Here is a 21302-nt window from a genome sequence, read left to right as displayed (position 1 = left end):
TGGTTTACAACTGACTGATACTTTTTTTTTCAACTCATTAAAATTTCCTAACACAATTATTGTAAACGAAAACTTTTTACGGCATAGGGGATATACAATTAATAACACACACACATACTGATACTTATATTCTATTTATATGTTTTATTTTGGTAATAAGTACAAACTATGGCCCATAGGAGTACCTTATATGAAATAACCAGACCAATAGACCGAGCTATGTATCAGAAGTTATTATAGAAATTACTTAAATAACACTATATTATATGAATTATAGTGTTAATCATGAAATGCATTTTATAAAAAAAAAGTTTACAAAATGTCCTGCTAGCTGGGTTTTGAATTTGCTACTTTACATACTCTTGTTCGTAAGCAAGAGTACCACTAGTTCCGATCATTTCTTGTTATGAGCATTAAAGAATACAAAATATAAGGTTTCACTATAATTTATACTACCATTCGATATAACCTTGAAAGCATCAGTACATGAAACCCCCACAAAATTCCAAACATCTTATTCCCACTTCTGAAATAAATCTTTTCGCCCGAAACAAAAGAATGGCGACTCATACCTTTCGTTACCAATCCACTCGGGTTAAAACCAATTAAAAAAACAAACAATCGCATGCAAATCGAATATCTGCAGAATTACATCAGAGGTAAAAAATTAGTTAGACCTTAGTTTCACAAATACCGACTTGTCCCAAGTTATCTCCATAAAATCACGTTAATAATACAGCAAATTAGTTGCGCCATGAAATTTTAAATCACTGACATTTGTTGCAATGCAGTAACAGCACCAATTTTATTCAATTATACTGTCATAATGTAAATACATTCTGCGTTAGTTCTGGATATCCTTAAAGGTTACAGCTCATTACAAGAAATTCAGTATGATAAAATTCATTACAAAATGCATAGGTACACGAATATTGTTACGATCGGTTTACAATTTTTCACTTTAGTTCTTCGTCCTATTGCTATTCCGTCAAATTCTTCAGTCAACACTCAAATTGTTTTTCCTGGAGGAAAAGGGGGGGGGGGGGGGGGATTTATAACGATTTCGGCAGGCATGCCATGTATTTCAATATACACGCAAGAGGAAGTTAAGGAGGGGTGAGGTCAACTACCGGGAAAGGTCTTCGGCCTACATTTCCAGCGTGCGAACATCTGGGCCTAGGTATCAGAACTGTTTTGGCGGATGTGGTTTTGATACGAAGAACAGCCACGAGATAAACGCCACCGCTGCCTTCAATAATCTAACGATGCTCGACTTTCAGCACTGCTTTCTTTTGCACTGACGTCCATGTAACTATTATAAAACTAAGGAGCCAACCACAACATTTTGTAAGCTATTGCATTCTATGTGGTTGTAAATACGAAAAGGGCCCAGTTAAAACTAAATTGCCTCATGATTTCCCCCCCCCCCCCCCCAATTTTGATTGGAAACCACATTTTGAGAATAGTTATAGAAAGATTCTTCATAGTTTGAAACTAATTCAAGGATATGCCACAAAATGTTAACTAGGAATAGTTTTAAAAAAATTGGTTGTCTGTAAAGTCGGTTTATGGACGATAGTTTAACGTGACGTCATAACAAAACATTGATGAAATGATTGCATACTTTTATGAATAAAATTGAATCATTTTAATAATAAAAGAATAAATACTTGAAATTATACTAGTAATAAGATTTTTAAAATGCAAGAATAATTAACTTTTATTGCCGAAATTGTTGTTGTAATAAGCAATGAAAACCACATTAACTTTTCATTTCACTTTATAAACAGTCGACGAAACAGTTCACGTGTAGATGTAAGTTGTGTGCTGCCGCTGTCTTTCTTCTCCTCGGACGCATAGGCCAATCGAGTGGAAGAGAGATAGCTGCGGCGCAAGCGTACAATGAGCGTAACGGGACACAGCGTAACGGAACAATGTGCGTAACGGGACACTTTTTCGTGCGTGCAGCCGGCGATCATCGATTTATTATACGTTGTCACGTCAAAAAAAACACTGTAGGTAATATTTGTTATGTTCCACCAGAACAAAGACCGAAAAATATGTGGTATCACATGGAAACAATCACGGAATTTTTTAATCACGAGAGTGGGCGCGCGCAAAGCGAAAAATACGCGTGCAATACGGATGATAGCTGGGGAAGGCACTTATTAAGAGGCCGTGTCAGTAAATGTTTATTTCCAATATTCTGCTCTAGAAGTTCTCTCTTTTAACAGTGAGATTTAGTGGCTTTTTCAACCGAAGGAACTGTAGCCGCAGCGCGTGATAAAGCTACTATACCCTTATCACAGGATTAGTGGGAAGGTTGACAGCTCGAGTTTACTCGACGAAAAATGTATCTGGTTCCTCGACAATCTGAGAGGATGACAATCTGACCGGCGGCTCACTAGGAAATTGCGGATGCAGGGATTCAGAATCAAGAAACCTCACTTATACAACTATGGTATGAGTCGAATCTAAAAATTTTAATACTTTAAACGTATCGGAATACAATTAATCTTCAAACATGTGGTAATTATTCTTTATCTGGATGTAATAGTCCGTGATAAATAATGTTAGTTGACATTAAAAAGTATACGAAATTCATCATGTAACGTTTTAAAAGGATAATAACATAAATGCATATGCTTAGATATTGCATATGCATCACACACAATCTAAATACAATCTCACTTAAGTCAGACTACCTAATTTTTTACAATGCACCATCATACAGTTTAACAGAGGTAGGTGAACCTCTTATCGACGTTGTTTCAAAGAATTTAAATTTACAAATATTATACTATTTATCTTAATACGATATGTAGCCTACCTTTATGAATACGAACTTACAAAAAAATTATTGAATTTATCACATCATTACACAAGACTAAAACACTAACAAAACTTAATTTTATACATTGCTGTAGCATATTAGAAGACGAAATAACTCACAAGACTAACATTAAGAGGGCTGCATTACAAATTTACTTTACAGAGAAGAAAATATCCTTTCAAGATATTTCATTACCTCATTCATTACATAATACTGCCGTTGATGTGATCGTAGATATAAAGTATTTAAAAAATATATTCCATTATGTTTATGTAAATATTTTGAAAACGTTATTGCTTAAAGATGCTCATTATTTAAATAATAACGAATCTTTTACTTTTATGTACTGAACAAACAAAATACTTATAAGTTAATAAGAATAAGCTTAGTTGAGTAACATCTTCAATTTGTATTGAATTCAATGTACATATCGAAAATCATGTACAATGAATGCAACAGATTGAATTCAATAAATATTTGATCTTGTGAAACGGCCATAATATTGATGTAGATTAGGGACCGGAAAAATTCGCGGTTTCGACGGCCTTCAGGATAGACTGCACATTCCCCTGTACACTCGGGCAAATAACGGCAGCAGTGGCGTAGCGTGGGTGGGGCGGAGGGGGCGGCCCGCCCCAGGCGGCAGCCCGCGGGGGCGGGTCGCCGGTCAAGCGGGTTGAGATCTGATCTATGATTCATTCATTACATGTGTCAGACACACTATAATGTTCCATTTTTATCTAGAATTTTGCGCACCAACTATTTTTTAATATTTATTTAAAAGAAAAACTGCGAAATCACTGACAGAGCTCTTTGTAACGTTTGTTTGTTTACATACGAACAGCAACATCGCATCACACCGCGCCGCCCGGCGCGCGCGAGCCGAGTTGAGCGGCACTCCTTATTGTGTTAATTACTCATACAAAATCTTTTGTTTCACGCGTCGGCCCGTGTCGATGCCTCTCTTTCGCACTCATTGAATTTAGTACTACGCATTGTACTGTAAAGTTTGACCTTAACCCAGGGCAAACCAAACAACTTCCGCAAACCGGGACACAGTAAAACTCATATATTGCCCCGAACCGCGAGCGCAGGTAAACCCAAAAAAATATTAAAACCCAAACTAATAGCAGGCTTAAAAAATACTAATAAGGTTGCGAACAGTGAGAGGAGGCAGCAAGTTAAAAAGACACAAAATGTATATGACAACATTTTATATATATATATATATATATATATATATATATATATATCATAAAATCGTTTCATCACAAATCGGTGCATCCATCATAAAATACATACCCTATTACTACTTATAAAAATAGCTATATAATAATACTAAAAAAATACTTTAACAATTCCCCCGAAAAATTATAATTTGATCATATACTTCGGAGCTCCGAAAATTAAATATAATTACCAAAAAGGCGTTAAAAATATATAAGAACATAACTCCGATAGACTATCAAACTTGACTATATTGTCGATTGAACAAGAATTGGCTGCTAATATTGATTTTGACAAAGTTATTTCTGACTTCGCTGCTCATAAGGCCCGTAGAATCCGCTTGTAAAACCGCTCATCCTATTTTAACTTCAATAAAAGGTACCTCATTGCATGTGAAATTTAATTTTAATTAAGCACCTATAGAATGGGGGCGGCAAAATGGGTTTCCCGCCCCAGGCGCCGAGATGGCACGCTACGCCACTGAACGGCAGTTCATTTGCTGCTGACTTGTTAGTCGTCTCAGCTTGTTTGTCTGTGATTCGATCCTTCTTTGGTTGGTGTTTTATAATTGGTTGAGATTCGTCCAGATGAACAGTAAGCCAATAGCAAAATCATCTAAAAGGTATATGTATTTGACTTCTAGCCTATCGCCGAATGAATCCGCGAATTTTTCCGGTCTCTATTAATTATAGATGCTCACATGCATCGTGAGAGTCCGTATAAAGCCTATTACAATTCTATAAGTATACATTAAAATGCTTTTAAAATATACATGTGTAATATAATTAAAACTTGTTTAAGTAAGATCATCACAAAAAAAATGAAAATCCTTCAACAGTAAGTGATGTTTTATAAGATTTTAACAAAACACACTTACAATAAGAGAATACTAATCATACCACATAATTCAACACAAAATATACATTCCAGTAGGCGCTACGTAAAAACAACTTCTATTTTTATGCTGATAACTCTGCATTGTTTTATATATATCATTATTTCTAACTTTTAATATTCTCTACACATTAACTGAAATTACTTATTTACAGAGTCTTAGCTAATGTTGGTCTGTACCACATACAGTACGTACGATATCTCTACGCAAAACACATACAGTTCATTATTAGTAATATCAATTATATTTCATGAACATAATGAAATTAGTATAGGCCCTAGGTTGTTCACTGTTAATTGAGTACTTCTGAAGTATTTTCATTGTGAGTTAACATACATACCAAATGCCATTCTTCCAGTAAAGTTACAAAGAAGACAAGAAGATAATATAAATATGTATGTAGTACCATATTTTAAACCCCTATTAAATGAATAATAACTCAATCTCTATTCTGGACTATTAAGTAATAATTTTTATTAATATTATTTATAACTTAAATAAAATGACAACTAACAAATTAGTAAAAAAATATAATTACGTGCGATATAGTGTGACATTTGTACTTGGACGGCAAACGAATATAATAAAATGTCTATGACAATGTTAACTTTACTCATTATTATGGAAAGAAACAAAATGGGCAGATAAGCATATTCTACGCTGACATTTAAAAATGCTCAATTTAAAATGAACATTCCAAGAAAATTTATTTTATATCACCACAAAAAATCAAACTGCGGCGTCATTTTCCCGATGACAAACAAAAAAGTTGTATGGTCGCGAATAATACATTCGTATGGCGTCACATCAGCGGAATATTCCCTTGGCATAAATGTGTGAATTCTGTGGCACTAATGGAGAAGTAAACCTTCGCTCGAACACAAAAACAAATGAACGAACAGCTTTTTTTTTTTTTTGATAAGATGTGTAATCGGAGACCCCTGGGGTGGTTGAAGAGTGTCAGGTCGGTCGCCAGACCAGATAGTAAAAGCTCAGGGGCTGAGGATAGAAAAGGCATATCTCCAAATTATTAAGTATAAATGTTGTCATGTAATAGTTAAAGACTTGATTACACCCAGGTTTATAAACCCATCATGATCATGAAGACACTGATCGGAAGGTAATGTGCAATACATTTCAATGGCGTTTTCAGTTTTTGCTAAATAATTATAAATATAAGCAAAATTTCAATGTATCTGGACAAATCAAAATATTGATAATATTATTTTCATCACAGAAATAATATATGATATGATAAATAAATTTGAAAAAAGCGGTTATGTTAAATGTATTGTATACTTTCAGTAGGCAAAATTTCCGGCCCCTACCTCTTATAGACTTTGAGAAAAACTGCCTTTTAAAATAACATTGATATAGATAGGAGCGCAAATTTGTGACACGGCCTCTTAATTCAGGAGCCAAGGCCGCCTTCGACGGGCTATTGTGGTTTAGTAATTTCCCAGCAGCGAGCGCGGCAGCAGCGTACGACACGCACGTTATCCCTTATCGCGCACCCGGGCGGGGGATACGAGAGATAACAGCTATTAGTTAGTTGTGAGAGGAGGAGGGGGGGCGCACTACGAACACAGCTGCGCCGATCTGTTATCGAACACAACAAAACTTCCTTCTTTCTCGGGAGCGACACACACAGCAGTTTTCTGCTCGCCTCGGCCAAAATATTTCGTCGTGGTCACCTTGGGAAATACTTTCACCAGCTGCTTTAAATAACAAATCAAGATGGTGCTGCCTGGTCACAGTAATATATATATTTTTATTCTGAACGAAAGTCCGGAAATTTCGAAGGTGGATTTCCCACATCAAAACCATTCGAAAATTGTAGAAGTAGCTGTCAAATCACGAACTCAACTTGGTCGAAAATAGCGCCCCCCCCCCCCCCCCCCCCCAAAACTCAATGTGTTAGGATAATGCAAATTACGGCACACATTAATTCCTCCCAACCGCTATCAGTGGATGCCAGAACCGAGTAATGGAAAATAATCCTAAATTTCCAGCGTTTGCTAGCCGAATAAATAAATGCTAAACTGTAACGTATAGGTAGTTTACAAGTATGCCAAATTCTTACTGCGTAACACGTTGTTCCTCCTTTTGATACTATGCCTTTGTTGGTCTTCACACAATCGCCGTCTTATACTGCGCCTCAAAAAAAATAGCTCTACGATACAAAACGGTTTTTTATGAATAAGGTACATTAATGTTTAATGTACATTATTAATTTCGATACGGCTAAAATTATACTATCAATTCTTTATAATTTTACTGAAATCATAAAATACGTTAGAAGTACCTTATTTGTTTTAGCACCATTTGACGTCTATGCCCATGTGTATTTATGAATAACTTAAGAAAATACAGACACTTGGAAAAATTAAAAGTAAATGTGCGAATTTAAGTAACCTATTTAAGCATGGGAAGATTCAAAACAAAGAAACAAAGCTCTTGCAGTTTTAAAAGTGATATCGTTGGCAACTGGGTTTCCAAGAATTATCCTTGTAAAAAGCACAATTTTTTGACGTGATAACGTCTTGTAAATCGATGTACGCCAGCTGCACGCACGAAAAAGCATGACTCAATGTCACGTTCCGCCTGAGCCGAGCGTGCAAGAACCGGCCAACTACCGTGCGAGAAAATCTTCTATAATATCAAACAGGTTATTTATTTAAACAAAATTTGCAAAATCTGTAAATAATATTTGATAATTAAAAAGTATGCAATTTTTCATCAATGTTTTCTTATGACGTTAACACGTAAAATTATATACATCTCAAATCTTCTCGTGTAGTTAAAATACATAACCATAAATAAAACTTTTATTAAAATTCCTTAAAGTATGTTCCGTTATTATATGAAACCTAAGAAATATATGAATTTAAACAATTTTGTATAACACGAAAACAATTGTATTAAATTTTTTTAAACAGTTTTATTTAATATATAAACATATATAACCCTGAAAAAAGTGATTCCATGGAAGTATTTTATCTCTCTTCCTTTAATAATTCATAATCATAATTTTTTTTAACTTTTTCATAACTCTTTTCATTGAATTGAATTTTTTTTTCAATAAAGGCATGCATAAAAATGTGACATGTATAACAATGCTAGATAACTCATATTAAGGAATTCGAATAAGATTTAGAATTTGTTCTCTAAATATTTTAAACAGAGTTTACGGACAAACCCCCCCCCCTTTTTGACGTGAAGTCTAATAAATCGATTAACGCAGGCTGCATGCACGAAAAAGTGTCCCGTTACACACATTGTCCCATTACGCTGTGTCCCGTTACACTCATTGTACCGTTGCGCCGCATCTATCTCTCTTCCACTCGATTGGAACAACCATCGATTTGACTTTTTCGAGGCACATTAAACTTGAAACACTCCCATTCGTTTCCTACTTTTCCTATCATCTGTCCTATCCTTAACAAAATAACATTGATTGGAAGAAGTTAAATAGCAAAATTTCACTCCTTTGTATCCATACAAAATAGTGATAATTCAATAAAAAATGATTCAATTTTATTCATGAAATTATGCAATCATTTCATCGATGTTTTGTTATGAAGTTGTCACGTTAAACTATCGTCCGTAAACCGACTCTACAGACAACCAATTATTTTTTTGACAGTGTAGCGCGGAGTGTAACGGACTCGAGCCGCGGGCCAGCACACGCCGCGCCGCGCAGTCGCCCACGCGACGTGACCGGTCGTCAGCTGACGGCGCCGCTAATCACATTAATTAGCCACGCGTTAATTCGAGCGACGCAGCTCGGCGATAGGCGGTGCTCCCCACAACTAGGGACCTGCCTGCCGCGGACGCAAGGGTATTCACGGAAACGATTTCGCGCGCGCTCTAGTTTTTCCTGGAGTTATTAACCGGGTGTTTTTCCGTTCTCCGGCTCATCGCTGTGCGAGGGAGATGACCTCGCGTTCAAGGCCGTCGGAGACCATAAACCGAGCGACGTGGTCGTAAATATTTCGTACTTTGACGTCTCTCGCAACTACTTGATAAAACGTTTACTTTGTAAAAAAAAAAAAAAGTATCTTTTGAAAATATGTAGTATCTTTTACTAAAAAAAAATTATATATATTGAATTACATATATAGTATATAACACATCAATGGTGCAACTTAAAAAAAAACATTCTAATATCGCCAAATTATGTCGTCTGTTTACGTTGAGGCTGCCTATTCTCTCGCACTACAGTAACTTCAGCGGAACATATAGCCTTCAAAAAAATCTTAAGCATCCACCCACATGTATAATAATTTAAAAGGAATAATCGATAATCTTACCTAACAATAGAAAGGGTACGCGCCCTAAGGTTGGTCTGGTTTAGTATTTTTATTTTTTATTTATGTGACTTTGTTTACAAGGTTCTACAGTACAATTGTTCAGTGACTAATTTAAAACCAGAGAAGGGCCCACGGTACATCGCGTGCAGAGGAATCTTAAAAGGTGCACTACGCTAGTTATGAAATAGTAAGCTGAGCACAATCCAAGCCGGCTGCGAACATTTTTTCAAGCCAAATTTTTACCTTTGGGACACTGCAAGCCCCTCCACCACTAATAATTGTATGATGGGTTTCCACAGAGCTTTAATACAATCTAGACCATGGACACTTTAATTCTAATAAAATTATTATGTTTGAAAATTATATTAAATTGATAATGAATATGCAAGGGGAAAATAGTGGTTCGGACTTAACGTTTTAATACTGGTTGAGTACTTAGTCTTTTTTTTCTTTACGCACATTCGCACTTGGTTTCACTGAGTAGAGCATGATCACTACACTTAGGGAATTGATAACTTGCACTGTTTAAGTTGTGATGGAATAGAGGTGTCACGGAGGATGATCGGGTTTATAATCTAGGAGGCGTTTATACGGATGAGGGGGGAATGAGTCATAAAGGGTAATGGATTGAACTGTAGGGTACTTGGAACTAAGGAGAGAAGAGTAGAACTTGTCAGATTTGGATTTAACTATGGTAGGGAGTGCGGGGAGGTTATTATGTCGCTGTGTTTGATTACCTGCAAATATTTTAGTTGCCACTTATTTGATTGTATAAAGATAATAACATCACAATTGGTACATAACTTTACCTTTGGTACAAGTTAATGTATACTTAATGTTAAAAAGAATCTCTTCGTATCCCCTTATCGTGGGATAATCTCGCGTGTTAGTTACATAAACAAAGTCTTAATTTTTTTTTTTAATTAGTTTGTATAAACCTGTTCTCCAGGGGGGCGTTACCTTTTGGGCTAGTTGAATTTGAAACTTAAGCGACTCTAGCAACGTTAAATTGGTACATTTGTATTAACATTTATGTTATCCGCGCGCTGACGATACAGACTTGGCATCGACCGAGTTTAAACTCTACTGCGAAGTGTACACCGCGTGTTATCTGCTCAGCGCTATATCCAGTGACGTAAGAACAAACCCAACTATAGAGCGTTCCTTGCTTTAGCTTGCTTTAAAACAGTTTAGTTTAAATTACTTTAAAATTATGCATGTTCCTTGCCAGACATGGCTACACTTTCGAAAGCGATAAAAGGTCACCGTTCTAAGTAATAAATTTTACAAAGCCCAAATGTTTTTTTGTTAATTTTAATAATAAAATAATTTAGATTTTCTTGTTTTACCAGTAGAGCTTAACTAATGACTACCATTTTTTTTTACATTTACGTAATTTATTTTTCCTAAGTAGCCTTTACTTTTAAGAATATTGTGAATTTGTGAATAAAATATTTTGATTTAATTTATTTTTTTATCGTCTTAAAATTCCATCTAGATACACAGAATAATACATGTTGCGGCTCTCTAGTTGTGGTGTGTGTGTGTGTGTGTGTGTGTTAGTTAGGCGGGATAAGCGCGACGCTCGCCGGTGCTTCTAGCGCGGTATCGCCTCTAAGCACGAGACTGTGAACTGGCGCGCAGTCTTCTCGTCCTCGATAGGACATTTCGTGAACAGACCCCACTCGCAAGGGCGCAACAACAAGGGGGGGGGGGAAGGGTATTTTGCCCCCCCCCCCCCTTCTGAAACCTTGAAGTGGGGGCAAACAGGGGCAAAGAAAGTGCTGTGTAATCAATTTTTAGATAACAAAACTGCTTAAATAGCACCATTTTCCACCTTGAAATACAAATTTTCCCGGGGGAGGACCCCCGGACCACCCGCTTCAATAGGGGGGATCGATGATTCTTTATAAAAAGGTATATTGCCCCCCCCTCCCTTTGGAAATGTAGTTGTTGCGGCCCTGCCCACTCGGATATGTTGAGTGGTTGGGTGGCTCGTCTCACAGGGGCCGGGGCAGGGCCCGTTGTCGGCGGACGAGGCGGAATGTCGCGCGCGGCGGGCGCGGAAGAACAGCTTCCTGCCGGTGCGGCCAAGCAGCGAGCGAGCAGGGTGTCCACAAGGGGAAAAATATTTCGTACCAACTTAGGCGAGAAAAATATACTAGATTTGAAAAAAAAGAAGTACTAAATTATAATTTGTTACGGTTTTAACCATTTAGGAAGTTATTATGACATTGCAATGCTCGAGCTTAAATATCACACATCACACACACACACACACACATACATTCCATAGTTTTTAAAAAAATAATTACGCTTGATAATAAAACATATTGGAGTTACTGTAATAATATTATATTAAAGGAAAAAAAAATTAAAAAAGTACTAGATCTAGTAGGAAAGTACTAACTGTGGACACCCTGCGAGCGAGGCGCGCGAGGTGGGAGGCCCGGCGCGTAACACGAGCCAAGGTCCGGCGGCGGAGCACGACGGTGAAGGGCGGGGAAGGGGGGGGGGACAGCGAGGGAGGGACGGAGAGGGAGGGAGAGAGAGAGAGAGAGAAACACCTAGGCCGCTCTTTCCCGCTGCAGCCGCCACCGGACGCGGCCTACCTTGCGAGGCCAGCACGCGCGCCTGTTAGCCGCCGCGCCGACCGCACACGCCGTGCGTCAAGTGCTCACTGGTGGGAAGCCCACAACTCACGTAGTTTCGGTTCCCTGCAAGAATTTCCGAAGATTTCCGAAGTTTTGCGTTTTGGTATAAACGCCACTTCAGCAGCTAAATCAGAAGTTTCCAATCAAAACAACCCTTCGATTTTTTTAATTTCAATTTTTGAGAGAAATCCGAAGTTGCACGAACGTGGTAGGGAACCGATACTACGTGAGTTGTAGGCTTCCCGCTCACTGGTGCTAGCACGCAGTCTTCTCGACGTGCGAGACTTCAGCGGTGGCCACAACATTACATGGCGGAGAAATGAAGATAAAGGGGTGAGACAAGTCCCCCCCCCCCCCCCCCGTGTGCTTCTAAGAATCTGTACCCGGATGTTCCCATGGATTAAAACCTATTCAATCAAACAAAACGTTTTTAACCTTTCCATCGTTATACGGAAATGAAACATCTCATCTGCCCTTCTTAATTGCATATCGTAAACAGACACCGCTTGAATACCGTCAGCAGTTTTCAAATCACGTGGTTTAATTCTGAATCTCTGCACTGTGTGTTCCCCTTGTAGGCTGGAACCATAAGGGGTATTTTTCTTAATTATTTTAGTTCTATAATTTTGTGTTCTTGCCAGAGTTAGGAAAATTTCAAAATATGTTTATAAGTTAAGTTAATACTTTTAATACATTAAAAACTGATTTATATTACAACCTTTCATGAACTAAGACCACGTAATCATGGTTTGCTGTCGTGAAACTGTAAATTTTCAGGAATCCGGCCAAAAATCCCTAAATCTAAGCTTTCTCAAAATTGCATATTGCGAACTTAATCTTTACAAACGTTTTTGGTAAACTAAGTTATTAGATCCTTTATGGATAAATTCCTGACTATAGTTTTACGACAAAGGCTACCAAAATAATTTGGTTGAAAACTGTTTGCCACATGAAAACATGCTCTTTCGTGTCAGTGTATATATATTTGTATACATATATTTAATTATTTAAACCAATTATAAATTCATAAAACCAATTATAAATTCATAAAACCAATTATAAATAATAGCTGTAGTTATTTTATGACTGATTTAAGTCACAAGCAAAAACACAAAATTATTTAAGCGTAATAGTGTAGGAAACAATTCTCTTCAAATAGCACGAAATTGATGTTTAGAAAAAAACTTTATATATTCCATAGTTATTGTGCAAGCCTAGTTACCTCGGTGGATTCTATTACAATAGGTTTCATGCACTGACCTATATTCGGCGTAATATAATTTTTCAGCATAGGCATGTGGTAAAATCATATTTTGTGGGGGAAATTCGCGACATAGTCCTATGCTATCCTAAAATAATTGTTCGGATTTGTATGTCTTGGCTTTTTTTTTTGTACTCTGAAATCAGTTAACAAGGACACTTAATATTTTGTTATATATTTATAATTCGCCGGGACATCAGAAGAAAACAAGAACGTCATATCGAAGAAAATGCATAAAACAATGCAGAACAAGCTTACAAGATAAACTGTCAACTAGGCTTACCTAGCTCGGCTTGATGTCACAGTACTGTCGCGAGATTTAACTAGCACGCTTATCAATACAACGAAAGTCTTAATATAGTCGCAATTGCGATAGCAACTCTCGAGAGTAACTGTGGCCGTGCCAAAGAGACTGAAGAACTCTAACGCCTCCAGATTAAGGTTGGACAGGAGCGTTTAAGTACATAAAAGGGGCAAGCATGGCTCACCTTGTCGACGAACGTGAGGCTGGTAGAAATGCTGTGCTAGTTGTTTAGCCGAAGGTTAGCTCGTTTCAAGGTCACTTGCTTCCGGGAGCAAGCACGGCTCACTTCCCTGCCACGGTCGGGATGGAAAACCCATTTAATAATGCGTCGTTAGCAACGTCGTAAACAACGGTATATATATATATTTTTTTTTTAGGGAGAACATGCGCTTACGTATGAAAGCAAATACGAAAATGAAAATATTTACTGAGAATAAACAGGGAAAAGTACAGTTGAAAGTAAATATATTTTAATATTTACTTTCCTTCTGATGCCTCTCGTCCATTACTACTGCTGTGTATCGCTAGATAAATTCTGCAACAAAGCAATCTTACCCAGATTACGAAACAATAATGGTCGAATGAAGATAAATCTTATACATAGATGTTTACTTGACTATGTTGTCTAAGTTATCGTACAAGACCCAAAATTTCTGGTACAGCTATTTTGTTTTCTTCTCTCGGTATTGTGAGTGGCTTATGAACTTATTTGCTTTGTGCTAAACCGAAAAACTAATGGGCGGTTTGCTAACCGAAAATTGGCTATCCACTTTTGGCTGGTCTATGACTGAACTTGTTTCTGTAAATGGCTCAGACGTGCTAATATCCCTTGGAAGCACTAAAAACAAACTTCGCACTGAAATACTAGCTGGGGGAACCTAGCTGGCATTGTGACTGTAAGTAGGTATTCTAAATTTAAAAATAAACTTTCGAGGCCTAGAAAACTTCCATTGTAGAATGAACGTCAACGATGGTAGAGCTTAAAGCAAGTTGTCACGGCATGGCATGACAACGCGACATAAAACACGGAAAAGATAATGACATGCGCGCTTTAACGCTCGTTTTCGCGAAGACCGCTTCAACAATTCGCGTTACATGACGTCCACACACGCCTAAAACGATGTTCTAAAAATAAAAAATAATAAGCATGCGCAGAATTAAAAGTAACCACAAGCAGACTGTTCGATTATGGAAGGTTGTTCCAATTTTATTTCTTAAAATTTGGCCTCTTACATACTTACGTACTTTTGAAATGTAAAAGTACTGTGTAATATTTAGTTTTTGTGGTTGTACAGTTTGTTTGTATATATGTATATATTTGTATTAATTGACTTGTTCTATATCTCGGAGTCCTTACCTCCATATGGGATCTACAGAACAAAAATTGAATGAATAAATAAAATAAAAATAAAATATTATGCTGAATTAACATTTTGATTACATACGCCAGGATGTTATGAATATAATTACAGCAAGTTTTGTATCCCTCGGCCATATTGTCAAAATGATCATTATTCTGCCACGGGCCATAAATTGTGATATTGTTAGTATCAAATACACGATACTATTATATATATATATATATAATCAACGCTTAGCAATGCAGAAGGAACCAGTAAGTAATCTATCAAAAATACTTACAGATTACTGTATTTTTACACTTGCAGTCGCCTGCGATAAATAATCAGCTAGTTTATTCTGATAATTACAACCTGTAGCATGGTATTAAATACACTATGTAACAATGTAAAAATGCCGAACATGCATACTATGCATTATCCTGTATAATAAATTTGGATTAATTAATACTAGAAGTATAAGCAAAAATTCATTAAAATACTAAGTACATTTTTTAGCAAGGTCCATTGAAAACTAGTTTCTTGTTACTAGAAACGGGAAAATTGTAAGTATCAGAGATCTGTTGGTTAAACGGTAATATTTACCGGACATTAAAAAATGAAGCTATTTTCCTTAAAGAAAATAATATTCAGTGGCTTGCACGCGAATTTGATCGTGTCAACTTCTCTGTGGTCAAATCGCGAAACCATAAATAAAGTTATGTCTCTGCCTGTCGCCAGACGAATGAATGAACAAATGCCTGACTTCTCGTCATCTGGGTCATGAGATGAGAGACGAACTGAAATGGGTGGGGGGAAATGGGGAATACCCCTACCAGCCACGATAACGTCCAGTCGGGATCGTTGGGAGAGGATAGAACCTCGCCGCTCAACCTCTCGTGGTCCCATCACCAGAGGAATCCCCTGTCCAGTCAGGAATCACAGTAAACTAACGGACATCAGGCGAAGAACGCACCTCGAATTAAACCGAAGAGTTCTCCGCAGTTTCAGACAAGCGTCTTTTTTTTTAGGAACTAGGCAGGATTCCGGCTTCCCCGAGTTTTTAGACAGGGTAAACATATACCAGTGGAAAGAAAAGTTTTTGATGTGCAACATCTTAGCTCTCTGCATACGGCATTTGGTGGGAGTAATTTCGAAAATGCGACGTAAGTCAAGGAACGGAAATGTGCAACAACCCCGGTGCTGCCATCTGTGGCGGTTGGCGCGAACCAAAGTTCACAAAGACAAAGGAAATTTTGTTTTAAAAATTTTAAAAATATTGGCAGTAATTTAATAAAACGCCTGGTCGAAAATCAGGTCCAAAGTCGGGGGTTTATCATTTTTCAGTCTTTTTTTTTTTTTTTCGCTTTAATCGGAGCCGTTTCATTACACAGTTTCAAATTTCCTTCTGCATATAGAAAGATTAAATAGCTGCTCCGACAACGAATTCTAGCGGCGGATCTACGTGTGATTCGCGTCCAGATATGTAGTTGAAAACAAAATTTGCGTAATTTATCACGCACGGCGTTATTTTAAAGAATTCTACGTTAAATACCGTCGCCTAGTTTCGCATTACAAGTGTATTTGCAACATGAGAACACACGAATGAGCTCGTTATCGGGGTTAGATGTTGAAAGTCTCTGGCGAGTACCGAGAGACTAGCCGCGGCACGACGGAGCGGCTAGTGGCGGACATACACGGATTTTTTGATCTCAGCACGGGACTAGTGTTGGCATACTGTCAGCCGAAAGGACGGTGTGCACAACTTCAGAACCCACGCTGATGGCGGATAAATAGTTCTGTTTCCATATTTCTGTTTATAAACTGTTTTTATATTAGAGAGTTTAAATGGCTGCTAACGTGTATTTTCAGAATAAAATTTAGGTACGAAAAGCCCGGTGGAGATTCTCGAAAGAACAAGAAAAATTGCATTACAAATTTCTATTCATTTCTCTTTGTGGCAGCCACTCAATTCTCATGAGTTGACCTATGCCCTACAGGAAGAATGTGTGCCAGTTCAGACTTGCGCTCGGCGGCGAAACCACGCTAGAATCACCAGCGAGCCCGTCGCACTTATCACTTACGCATACGCACACCCCTGACTAGGCGGCCAAGTGGTTCTCAGCCCCAATTATCATCTTCGCATAACCGTGCGGACGCCAAGACCTATCAAACTACTCGAACTTGATGAACCATTGGATTAAACAGTTTCCGAGCCGGGTCGAAGCGACCGTATAAGAGACAATGTCGATCACCTGCGCGACAACGCTCCCTATATTTAGCGCTGCGGTGGAACAAAGAGAAGGGGGGAGGGGGGGGGTTCCTCAGTGGGCCAGCGTGGCCAAGTGGTGAGTGTTTCCAAAAGTATTCGCGCTGGCCGAGAGCCAAACCGAGCCCTCTTCGCCTTCAGAGCTCCGGACAACTATGTTACAGTCTCCAACCCCTCAAGACTACGGTACACAGTTACACTCAAACCCCTTCCCCCCATTTTCAGTTCCGTTGCGACCAGGTGGCTCTTCCAGAAGCCTAGAACAGTTAATGTTCCCACGAATGAACGCCAAATCAGTCAAATTCTTCGTGAAATAAAATCTGTTCCAACTACAGTTAGAATCCGCTTCAAATAGTTTAATAAAAAATACTATGGCTACGTATTTGGATGGTCTATCAATAAAAGTATCTCCACTACCTAAGTTCAAATACCAACTTATGCCCACAATAACATAATACAATTATAATATGACACAGTTGTTCTCGCTACTCCGATTAAGTAGACTCTGATGGCGCGACACTTCGAAGGGCTATGAGACCAATCTGGGGCGGGGTTGGAAGGTGTATAAACGAGAATGACGACCTGATACAGCAATGAAGTGATGAGGGGGAGTGAACCACTACCCCCCCCCCCCTTTTTTTTCTTGGCGAGCGACAGCGGACGACAGAGACTGGCATCGTATGCGAACGTCGGAGCATCGGAGACAGAAGGATCCCGGATGGTGTTGTGTGTGCGGCGGACGAGTGAGTTGATACCGAGGTGCGCGGTAAGAGACGAACAGTATAAAGAACCACTTTCGAGCACAGCTCCAGTAGGGAGAGTAAAAAGTGAACTTACGAAGGTGTGTCTTATTTGTGGACATTTAGGTTGTTGTAATTAAATAAAAAGTGAAGTTATTAGTTAATAAATAAAGATGAACCTAATTAATTTCCCTATCCTTCCAGACCTGTCACCACTTGTAAAAATATTTTTTTTATTAACATAAATCAGAAATTTTTTTCAAGGATCACAAACGTGAACTTTAAAAATAAATTTAAAAAAAAAAAGCATGCAGTATCCCCAAAAGGCAAAAGCATAACACATCAGTCATTAAAAATGCAGGAAAATAATCTTGAACTAAATTTATAGAAAACTCGATATTTTTAACAGCGTTATTTATCATCGAGCATAATAAAGCGTAAAAAACATCTTTCAAAAATTAACTCTTTCAAATTTAACTGAAGAAACGACTACAACTATCGTAGTAAATGAGCTGTCTATTACGTACCTAAGTGTTGTAAGAATTGTGTAGCTAATTAATGTAGAAACGTTTAAAAAACATTTGGCCCTAAGCTGAGCTATAAAAACTAGAGAAAGAAAAATACTTCGTTATCACAGTCAACCAAGGTCAAACCCATCATTAGAGATGCGCAAAAAAAACATTGTCAGTAAACAGATGACTGTTAAAAGACGAGTGTTAAAACGCAATGCACACGGTCGTCTACCAAGCGTCCGCACTGCACCAACACTACAGAAACTTCACCAGGTGCTCACTTTGCTTACCGAATTAAAAAAAAAAAAAAAAAAATACATTCAAGCCATCAAAGAAAACAGTATAGATAAAATCTTATCTCAATGGCTTAGCAATATTTAGAAAAACTTAGCCAAAGTTTACCAGTTAGTCCAGGCAAGTAATTAGTTTCGCACAAAAACATTTAAGCCAATTGAAAACTATGAATAGTAAGTACACTCAAGCAACAAGAATTGAAGTCTAATAACTAGAGGTACACAATCACTAGAACCATCACGAAAAACATAAACTTAAATACAAGAAAAAACTTTCGCCACAGCCTACACGCGTTACGTAGATTTCCAAGTGCCTATTTATTCTGGAAATAATTTGGAAACTTCTATGAACATCTGAAACATATTAAGGACTTAATGTACATAATATATTTATGTGCGCTATAAGACGAAATGATTGATTAAATATTTGCCCCATTTTCCATGCAGCGAAAATATTACGAATATTTTAAAACTCAATGTATCCAGCACTGAATAGTTTACAACGCAGCATTGTATGGCTTAGAACGAATTTCATATTCTATGCCAACTAAGGTTTTTATTCAATTTTTTTTTTACTTTCAAACACTATTTTTCATCCCTTGCACTAATAACGTGTTTGTAAAAAAAAATTTCTTTGCACCAAGGTTTAAGATAATATTAAGATGGTTTAAAATAAATCAAACGAAGCTGATACTGAGAAATTATAGATTTTTTTAAATTTCAATTCATGTTTTTACGGTATTAATTTGTTTCATCAAAACCTGTTACTAGAAAGATTTATATGACGTTTAGGATTCAAACAATAAATTATAACGGATATAATAGTGTATCTATTAATGATTATTTTTTATTTACTTTCAAACCTTGTTATTTCCACCCCTTGCAGTAATGGTTGGGGGAACAAAAATTATTTTAAGAATAGTTTTAGTCAATATTTAGACAGTTATAAAAAAAAGAATGTATTCGATAGTGTACCGGATTTTATTTATTTTCTCATTCCAACCCCAAGTTTTTTAAAACCTTTTCAATAATGGCTTGTATTATCAAAAAATGTTTCAGACAAACGTTTTAGACAAAAAATAGAATTAATAGTGTACTTATTAAGGGAGTTACGATTTTTTTTTAATTCTACCCCTTATTTTTTAAATCTCTTGCAGCAATGGTTCGTCTAATCAAAAATTGTTTAGATTAAAGTTTTAGATAAAAATTATAAGATTAATAAAAAATTCACAAGAATTCAATGTTGTTCCTACGAAGCGAGCTATAATATTTTTTTGTTCTCCAACCTTTGTTTTTTCAACCCATTGCATCACAACCTTATTCAGACAAAAGATTTTGGTGAAATGGCATTTAAAACAAATTCTTCTTTGTCTTTCATGTGGAAAAAAATTGTAACCGTAACTTTACATAACATTTTAAATTAAAATTTATATGGAGAGAACCTCAACCTGCCGACTTCTTTACGCGCGGATTCCATTTCTCCCTTCAGGCAATCATCACAGACTCCAGAGAGAGGATCTAAAATGCTGAACCACGCCTTTTTTAATCAGAAAAACCTTTTTTTTAATACCACATCGCTGCGCTTCTGCTTCTGTTTGTAATTCATTCATGAGAGTTATATCAGCAAATAAATTTTTTACTCGTTATTATCACTTCCATTTGCGTCAATTAAACCGGACCCAAATTTTTACAGAGAACAGAAAAAATTTTTTTTAAGTTCATAGGAACTCCTTTCAAAATAATATTTAACTCAATAAAAAGCGTACTCCAGCAATACTAAGGGAGCCAAAACACGAGGATATTTGATACAGCCCTGTTTCAATTAATAATGATGTAATAGTTACACAATTAATTTGACGATAAGCACGACACATGCTGAGCACCATAGCCTTAAGGGGCCCGCCTACCTGGGCACACATACGGTGTGCAGAGCTTCAGGAAAAACAACGCGATTTCAAAACTACTCAAGATATCCGAGTGGGGTCTGCTTACGAATAGCATTTAAGAGTTCGCTGAGGGCCGAAATGTACTTTTAATTTCGGATTAAGTTTTTAAACTGTATTTTTAGAAGCGTTAAAATGCCTAAAACGCGTGTTTTCAGAGTAATTTTTAGGCATAAAGCAATCAGTACAGATTCTTGAAAGCACTTAAGGGGCTTGCATAACACCTTTATCTTCATTTCTCCGCCATATAATGTTACGGTCACCGCTCAAATTTCACAGTTATCCTGTGACGACGAGACGAATGCGCGCCAGTTCAGAGACTTGCGCTTAGAGGCTATACCGCGCTAGAAGCACCAGCGAGCGTCGCGCTTATCATCCCGCCTCACTAACACACATACACCCTTGACGAGGCGGGCCCCTTAACGCGACGGCAGCGTGGGGTCTCTGACAGACACGGACAAAAATACTGCACGTGACGATGGTCACAGGGTATAATTAGCAAACGCGCCAACCTATTTTTCTGAACTACTTCCAACATCGTATGCCGAAACGTGTGAGCGTGGGTAAATACTACTCTGCTGTGACGCTTCGCCGCTTATTGGACACTTTATTGTCTTAATTTGAATTTAAAAAAAAAACATAACAAAAGGGCAACAATGAAAACTAGATAATCACTTCGGCTTCAGATTTTTTACAGGGGGAAAAATGCAATGATAATGGA

At 37.3% G+C, this 21302-nt stretch overlaps 1 protein-coding gene across 5 annotated transcripts in view; it reads right to left on the bottom strand.

The window, feature by feature from the left end:
* LOC134534121 (nucleolar protein dao-5-like) overlaps nucleotides 1–21302 on the bottom strand; it is a 357536-nt gene that overhangs the window by 201693 nt on the left and 134541 nt on the right. The gene's annotated exons all lie outside the window — the stretch shown is intronic.

The sequence above is a fragment of the Bacillus rossius genome, chromosome 7 (genome assembly GCF_032445375.1).
Source record: "Bacillus rossius redtenbacheri isolate Brsri chromosome 7, Brsri_v3, whole genome shotgun sequence".
Lineage (NCBI taxonomy): Eukaryota > Metazoa > Arthropoda > Insecta > Phasmatodea > Bacillidae > Bacillus > Bacillus rossius.
Note: the sequence above shows the minus strand (reverse complement) of the source record. Positions and strands in the feature narration are given on the sequence as shown.